Raw genomic sequence first — 7,018 nt, forward strand, 5'->3', positions numbered from 1 at the left:
ATTAGCAGATACATGACCTGACATTTTAAATCAGCTCAGGCAGACAACTCCAGGCATATTTTATTTTTCTGCCTATTCCAAAGCAACATGTTTACTCTATAAGATACAGGCTGATAGAAGGTACAGAATTTTCTCCCTATTCAAAGAAACGCACGGAAAATAGAGCATTGTGGAAAAACGGTGTGCGAATTTGCAGGAGATTTGATGGTGGCGGCAGCGGAGGGATAGCCCAGTAACCTGAGAGGGCCTCACCGTCAGTGCTGGACCGTCGCCCATCTCTTTATCACCACCGCAGAAAAATACACAAAACATGTTTACGACGCCCTGATAAAATCCAGCACTCTGCAGCCATGCACGTCTACGCTCAATATTAATAGATATTGTAAAGGGCACAGAGCAAAATGAAGATGCTGTAGTGCTGTTATTTAACTGTATTTTCACCATTAAGTCAAAGACAGTTGGATTCCCAGTATATAAAGTGATGGAGAAATACAGTTTCAGCTAATGATTTTGATGATTCTTTAACGGGATTATTTTTATTTCCATAGGCTGTGTGCAGTTTTTCTAATAGCCAGCCTCTCTGTTCTCATTCATATTTGCTTATCAGATGCAGTGTGAATATCGATTTCCCCGGATATGGGGTGATAAGGTCTTTACAAGGCCTGTCCCTCTATGAGCGCTGGTGAATATTTTATCCACCGTGGATTATAATGAGTGATTAAACTCAGTGAGAGCCATATCACTAGAGCCATCCCTTTTAATAATTCACTAGAAAAACTGTATTGATAAACATGCCTAATGCGATTCAGCGAGAATTTATAAGCCGCTCGCTGGACGTTAACATAGAAATTGTGATTTAATGCAACGACAACAAAAAAAAAGCCCTAAGCCGCTGACACAGCCTGGTGCTGTGCCTTCTCTCAAAGTTCCCCAGTGAACAGTTTGAATTGATTACAGTGCTTCGAGATGCTGTGTGTGTGTGTGTGTGTGTGTGTGTGTGTGTGTGTGTGTTGAAGGAACAGACTTGAAGGAGCCTGAGAGGGAGCCATGTAATGGTGCCTGATGACAAGGCAAGTGATCTGGGCTAGTTGGAGGCGAGCTGCTTGGCTGTAACCTAAAACACACCAAGAAAAAAAAGCAGAACATACACACACATACATACACACACACTGAAAGACACACATTCATAGAAATACTATCTCCTTCTCACTTTCTACAGTACCTGACAATATGCATGTCTACCTCCTGTGACTAAGCATACGAGTGAGGAGGCGGCCATGAGGCACTTTGTTTTCTATGAATTCTCCAATGGTTTAAAAATCACTGGAACTAGTCACACTTCGCATCACAGTTTCATACCCAGAATGTGATTTGCAGTTATGTGCCTGGTATTGTTTTTACATAATTTTCCTGTGTAACAAACGTGTATTTTTTAAGAAAATATATATATACATGTAGTTTCAGTCGACAGAGAGAAAAAGAAAAACAAAGTTCAAGAAACATTTCCAATGGAGGGAGTTTTCTGGGTTTTCTAAAACTAAAATTCTACAAATGAATTCAGATTTTCATACCTTAACAGGCACGAGGTGAAACACGTACTACACCTTGTTCTAAATCGAGGGAACTTGTGTAGCTCGCATTTCTCGTATTTATTTCTACTTGGAGAAAATGGCTGTAGAAATATGATGGAGGGCAGCACAATGCCACCACAAGGTCTTCTAAGACAAGTATGATTACTGTTGATCTTTTGCCCTTTAACGCTGGCTTTTTTTTTTATGACACACTTTCAGCAGTACAACGCTGGCTGTAAAAGCAAGGACAAAATAATAGAGAGATCAAGACCTTATCACGCAAGTTAAGATAAAAAAAAATTCCCCCATATATCCATCCATCTCTCTCGCTTCCCTTCTCTCTCTCTCTAGATTTCTATATATATAAATATAATTTTTTTTTTCCCTCGACCTTTTTATTATTCAGGACAGGCAGTGTACAGTGCATGGTTGTGAAAACAGGAATAATCTCATGCAGCAGATTAAGTGGATTAATTAGGGTTTTATTCATCAGGGTGAATTGGTACCTAAAGAGCTTCCCCCTGCAATGACAAGGATTTTTCACCCTTAATTATCTCGGGCTGTGGAATGCAGTCCTGCATGTGCGGCGCATCGAATAAAGAGGAGGCATATCACCCTGCAGGCTGACTGTGGAAATGTGAATCTTTACACCCTCTGAGACTCGACTTTGCTGCCATATATTTATTTCAACTGCAGCTCTTTTAAAAATTCTTTTTCCTGTTGTGAGTTGTGCAGAATTCAGGCTGCCCCTGCGTGAGGTCACATTAGACCGCAAATACTATCTCACGATCAAGCCCCTCATCAGGCCCATCTCTTATCTTCTGATCATTTTCCACTTAGAGATGCTTCTCACACAGTCTCACCCTGTCAATCAGAAATTCTAGAAAAAAAAAACCACTTACCATACTGTATATGCAACCACATGTGCAAGCTGTTGGCATGAGAAAAGACAAAAATGAGTCTTAAGTAAAAAGTATTTCCATTTGCAGCACTAATAATGATAGTGAGATAGGTAGGATTGAGTGTAAAATTTTTGTCTTAAAATGTATTGAAATAAACATAATAATACTTGTATTTGATCTAATTTAGCTATTTTGGTAGTTTTCTTTGGTTTTCTTATTCATGTTTCTTTTTTCACCACAGCAAAAAAAAAAGAAAGTAATTCGGGAGAAAAATGTGAAATGCAAAAGTTTCCCCTCTTTTTAAATTAACTGAATGATGAAATCAAACTTTGCAAATGTAATATAATTAAAATACATATAATATGTATTTTTAAGCATTTTAAAAGTGCAAAAATCTGTTTGTTTTTTTAAAAAGCACGCACACCGAGCGCTCATTCCGAAACGCACTGAATGCATAAGCCCGAGTACGCTACACACACCGTCGTCACTCGCCGAGATAAGTTTTAAAGTGGAGTCCTGAGTAATTTCAAAAAGTACAGAAGAAGCAGAAAAAAGCTGGTCTGCAATCGACACGACCACATCAAGACAATTCATTGAAATGCGCTATTTCATTACCACCGATGTGAAACTGCCAACGCGCATAGCCACTAATACTGTACTGTGCAAGGACTGGGGAGCGCTTTTTCAAACTCTCTTTTAAAGAAAGTGGTGAAAGTGGACTTTGAGACCCATTCAAGATGGGACAAGAGCTTCTCAGAGACACAAACGTGGACTTTCTCAAGTTCCAGGCTTTCGCCATCGAGCACAAAGCGGCCAGGGAGGAGCCGAGCATCCCCAAACGGGTAGATAACAAAGTTGGGGTAAGGATAGGGGAAGGAGGTGGAAGGCTATAAAGAGTGGGATAGATGGTACCGAGGTGGCGGTGGGATGGAGAGCAAAAGCAGGGTGGGCATTCACCAAGCGGGTCAGACGTAACGCTTGACTGGCGAAATGTCAGATACACATCTACAGTCTTTAGTCTCCCCTCAGCTGACTGACAGGCTGTTCTGTAAGAGGAGGTGTGTGTGTGTGTGTGTGTGTGTGTGTGTGTGTGTGTGTGAGAGAGAGAGAGAGAGAGAGAGACGACATTTAATTTGTGTAACGGCAAGAACAGTAACATGTTTATGTGTTGCTAGTATTATATAAAACTTATCTCCAAAATATCACATTTTACAGACTTAAAACTGTTAAAAATAAATTTTAAAAAAAGTCTGAACAGTCTTTCTGAAGTTATACATGATTATACAATGGATACTGTTTGTTAACTAATAAATGCATGAATATGACCATGTGAAACGCTAATAAACCCAGAGAGAAAAGCCAAATGTGACTAATTAGAGCGCAGGGAAACTTGGGTCAGGAAACAAAAGCAAACAGGTTTGTTTTTAAAAGCTTGAACATTCAAAGTCCAGACCGTGTGGAATGATAGAAATGGGATTGTATGATTTTCTAAAACAAACAGCTGCAGTGATTCATGCATGCATGTACAAAGCAAACTGCTGTACATTTCTCTGTGATACTGAATAGACACTCTGGCATGTTAAAAAAAAGAGAAGAGCAAACAAATCTTTGGCTCTCAGTGAAGCTTAAGTCTGATCGCTATTTTTGTGACTTGGGTAGAAGATCAGACAAGAAAAGATGCTGTAACTCTGTGACCTAGAATGACAGTATGAAGGCAGACTTAATGAAATGAATGAAAACTTCAAAGGCCCCTGTCGATAAGTGACATTTTAATCTCTGGTGTCAATCGTGCTGCGTATGCTGCTCTCTCTGCTTCATCAGCACCAGTTGTTTTGTTTGTATTACTCGGAGGTGGCACGGATGTGTTACTAGAACTTCAAACGTGTGTGCACTTTTTGCCATAGTTTTCTGAAATGACACCCCCTGCACGGGCGGTTTGTGGGAGCACAAGCGTAGGAAAAATTACTGAAAATTTCGTCACGCAAACATTAAGCAATTGATTATAACGCTTAGCCATCTGTATTTCGAAATGACGCACTCGTTATGTTAAAGCACAATTAAAATTGCCATGAACTAAGTTGTAGATTTTGATAGAATTATAAATGATGCCGCCGAATGTGTAGTTTTATCGATAATCCTGCTTATAGCTTAAGACAGTGTCATAGTGATGGCATTAGTAATACTACAGAGCAGTACTGGGACTACTGCAATGACTTTTTATTGCTGTTGCTTTTAGTGTAGTAATGAAATCACAGAGAACATAAATTAAAGTAGTCAGCCATATAGTTTAAATACAGGTGCAGTAATTTTTAACTCATTATTAGCCTTGTTTGTTCTTATGTATTTAAATGCCTGGTAGTAATTACATACGTGAGAAATATATCTATAAAATCATTAAATAAAATACAAGGTGTAAGGTTTGCAATTTAGGAAAAGGCCCTCAATAAATTTAAGAGTTGTATATCTTTTTTTATTCATTTGATCTATTTTTAGACAAACTTGAGTAAGAAAATTTACAATGTAAGAATGTATGTTTCTAAAATACAACTGTGACAGTTACTACTGTATATAGAAACTTGAATGTTTAAATATTTTTATTCATTTGTTTACTAATTTTATGGAATTTTGTTTCTTTATTTTGCGAGGTTGAAATAACTCCACCACTATGCCAACAATGGATAACATAAAATCGAATTAGAATAAAATTAAATCATGGCCTTCTTTGTTAATGTGTTTAAGAATAAAGACTTTAATCAGACACTAAACTGAATTGAACACATTGTGAAGTAAACAAACTGACAAGGATCAACAACAGAAGCAAGGATATTTCTGCTTACGTCATCCCGTTTGCCCCTCCTTACCGAGTTGTGCCGAAGGCTTTCCCAAGGCTGAGCGAGCCTTGCACACTGAAGTGATTTTTATATCTTTTTTTCCCCAAAAATGTTTGATTTTATATACTAGTGTAATTTTATTTAGTTATTCACTTACACACACTTTGTTGAATAAAACTTTGTATCCATAACTATCATGTCATACTAATGTTGTGATGGTTCTATATATATTTTATTATCTTATCACTTGCATGTCCAATCCCTGCCCCCCTTTTTTTCTCACAGCTTTGCATGACATTTTTACAAACTGCACATTTCCTTGGAATAAATTAAAAATTGTGATTTGAAGGCTAATAATACTCAATAAAAACACTTGATCCCGTCCTCCCAACAAGCTGTTTAAACCTCCAAAGGATACTTCCCTTTTGTAATTAAGCATAACATGAATGATAGTGACTTCCTCTATGTTCTTCATCACTTTCTCTTTCTGCTAAAAGTAGGTCAACAGGGATTTCCTGCTCTCAGACGTTTTCTTTCCAGTCAACACCTGGTCTTTGTAATGCCACTTAAGCGCGAGGAAACATTGTGTGCACTTGTGTATATACAACATATGGGATCTCAAGTTAAAACAGCTTGTACGTTTTTTACCACTATGCAAGGAAACCTAAGACTGCTATCAACCTTTGTAGCCCAGCCAGGGATTCAACTCTCGCAGAAACTGAGAAACAGACAGAGCTGAAGATTTAGCTGCAGCTTCGGGCTGGGATTTTAAAATGCACAAAAACAACAGGCGCATGTTTATTCTGCTAATTTTTCCAATTTAAAGTTTTCTTGAGCGATGCAATATGAAACAAAAGCCTGCATTACTTTTTTTTTTTTTTTGGAGACTGAATTATTAACAACCCGAGGCTTACCTTTGCATTTCTAATTACACCACGCGGAGAGATGGCTCTCCAACTCTGCAGGCATCCAGTTAGAGTGTCATTCTGAAGGATAAATCCATTGCAAAGAGGCTAATTCAAAAAGTAGGTTACAGAAAAAATTCTTCTGCTTTAAACGACTGACAACTAATCAAACACGTCTGCACTCAGAAATCTGATTTCTGCGACTTAGCCTGATGCATTTTAAAAAGTGGTCAAACAAAGCAAAGTTCTGTCATAATACTCTTCAGAACACTGAATTACTATTCATTATGAAACAGCAAAAAAACCCTGATTTAACAACATGGGGAGAATAGAAGATAAAGAATGAGTTGAAAAACAAAATAGGTTTTTGATCTGTTTTGTTATTGGCAAAGTGTGATAGCTTGATGGGTGATTTTTCACATTAATTTTCTCACCTATTTTTGTTGTTGCAAAGGCGCTGATCACCCACAGTGGGTATGTCATCAAAGAGGTGCAGAGTGTGGTTGAGGGGGAGGGGACTAGGTTTTGTGGCAAGCTAGACAAAATAATTCATCATATTTAGCCGATGTGGGATCACAGCAAGCTTCTTAGAACCAAAAAGCTCAAGAACACAAGTGGGGGAATACTCACTTTTGCCTCAACGCTTTCCTCTTCCTCTGCTGATTTCTCTTTAGCAAGCTCCCTCCTTCGCAAAACACTGACACATACACACACGCACACCTGCACAGTGATAGGCCTGGCAGTACACAATCATGCTCAGAGTCATACTGAGAGGACGATGCTGTAAGATTCTGAGAATGTGATCATTC

At 38.3% G+C, this 7,018-nt stretch overlaps 1 long non-coding RNA gene across 1 annotated transcript; it reads right to left on the minus strand.

Annotated features, from left to right (window-relative positions):
* Positions 1-1,069: 1,069 nt before the first annotated feature.
* LOC309691928 lies at positions 1,070-6,262 on the minus strand. The gene is made up of 3 exons (XR_014272164.1): positions 6,219-6,262; positions 2,474-2,502; positions 1,070-1,114 (listed from the first exon to the last, which is right to left on the minus strand). It is a non-coding gene; the product is annotated as an uncharacterized lncRNA (long non-coding RNA).
* Between the last annotated feature and the right edge of the window lie 756 nt (positions 6,263-7,018).

The sequence above is a fragment of the Aulonocara stuartgranti genome (assembly GCF_965226115.1).
Source record: "Aulonocara stuartgranti genome assembly, chromosome: 17".
Taxonomy (NCBI): domain Eukaryota; kingdom Metazoa; phylum Chordata; class Actinopteri; order Cichliformes; family Cichlidae; genus Aulonocara; species Aulonocara stuartgranti.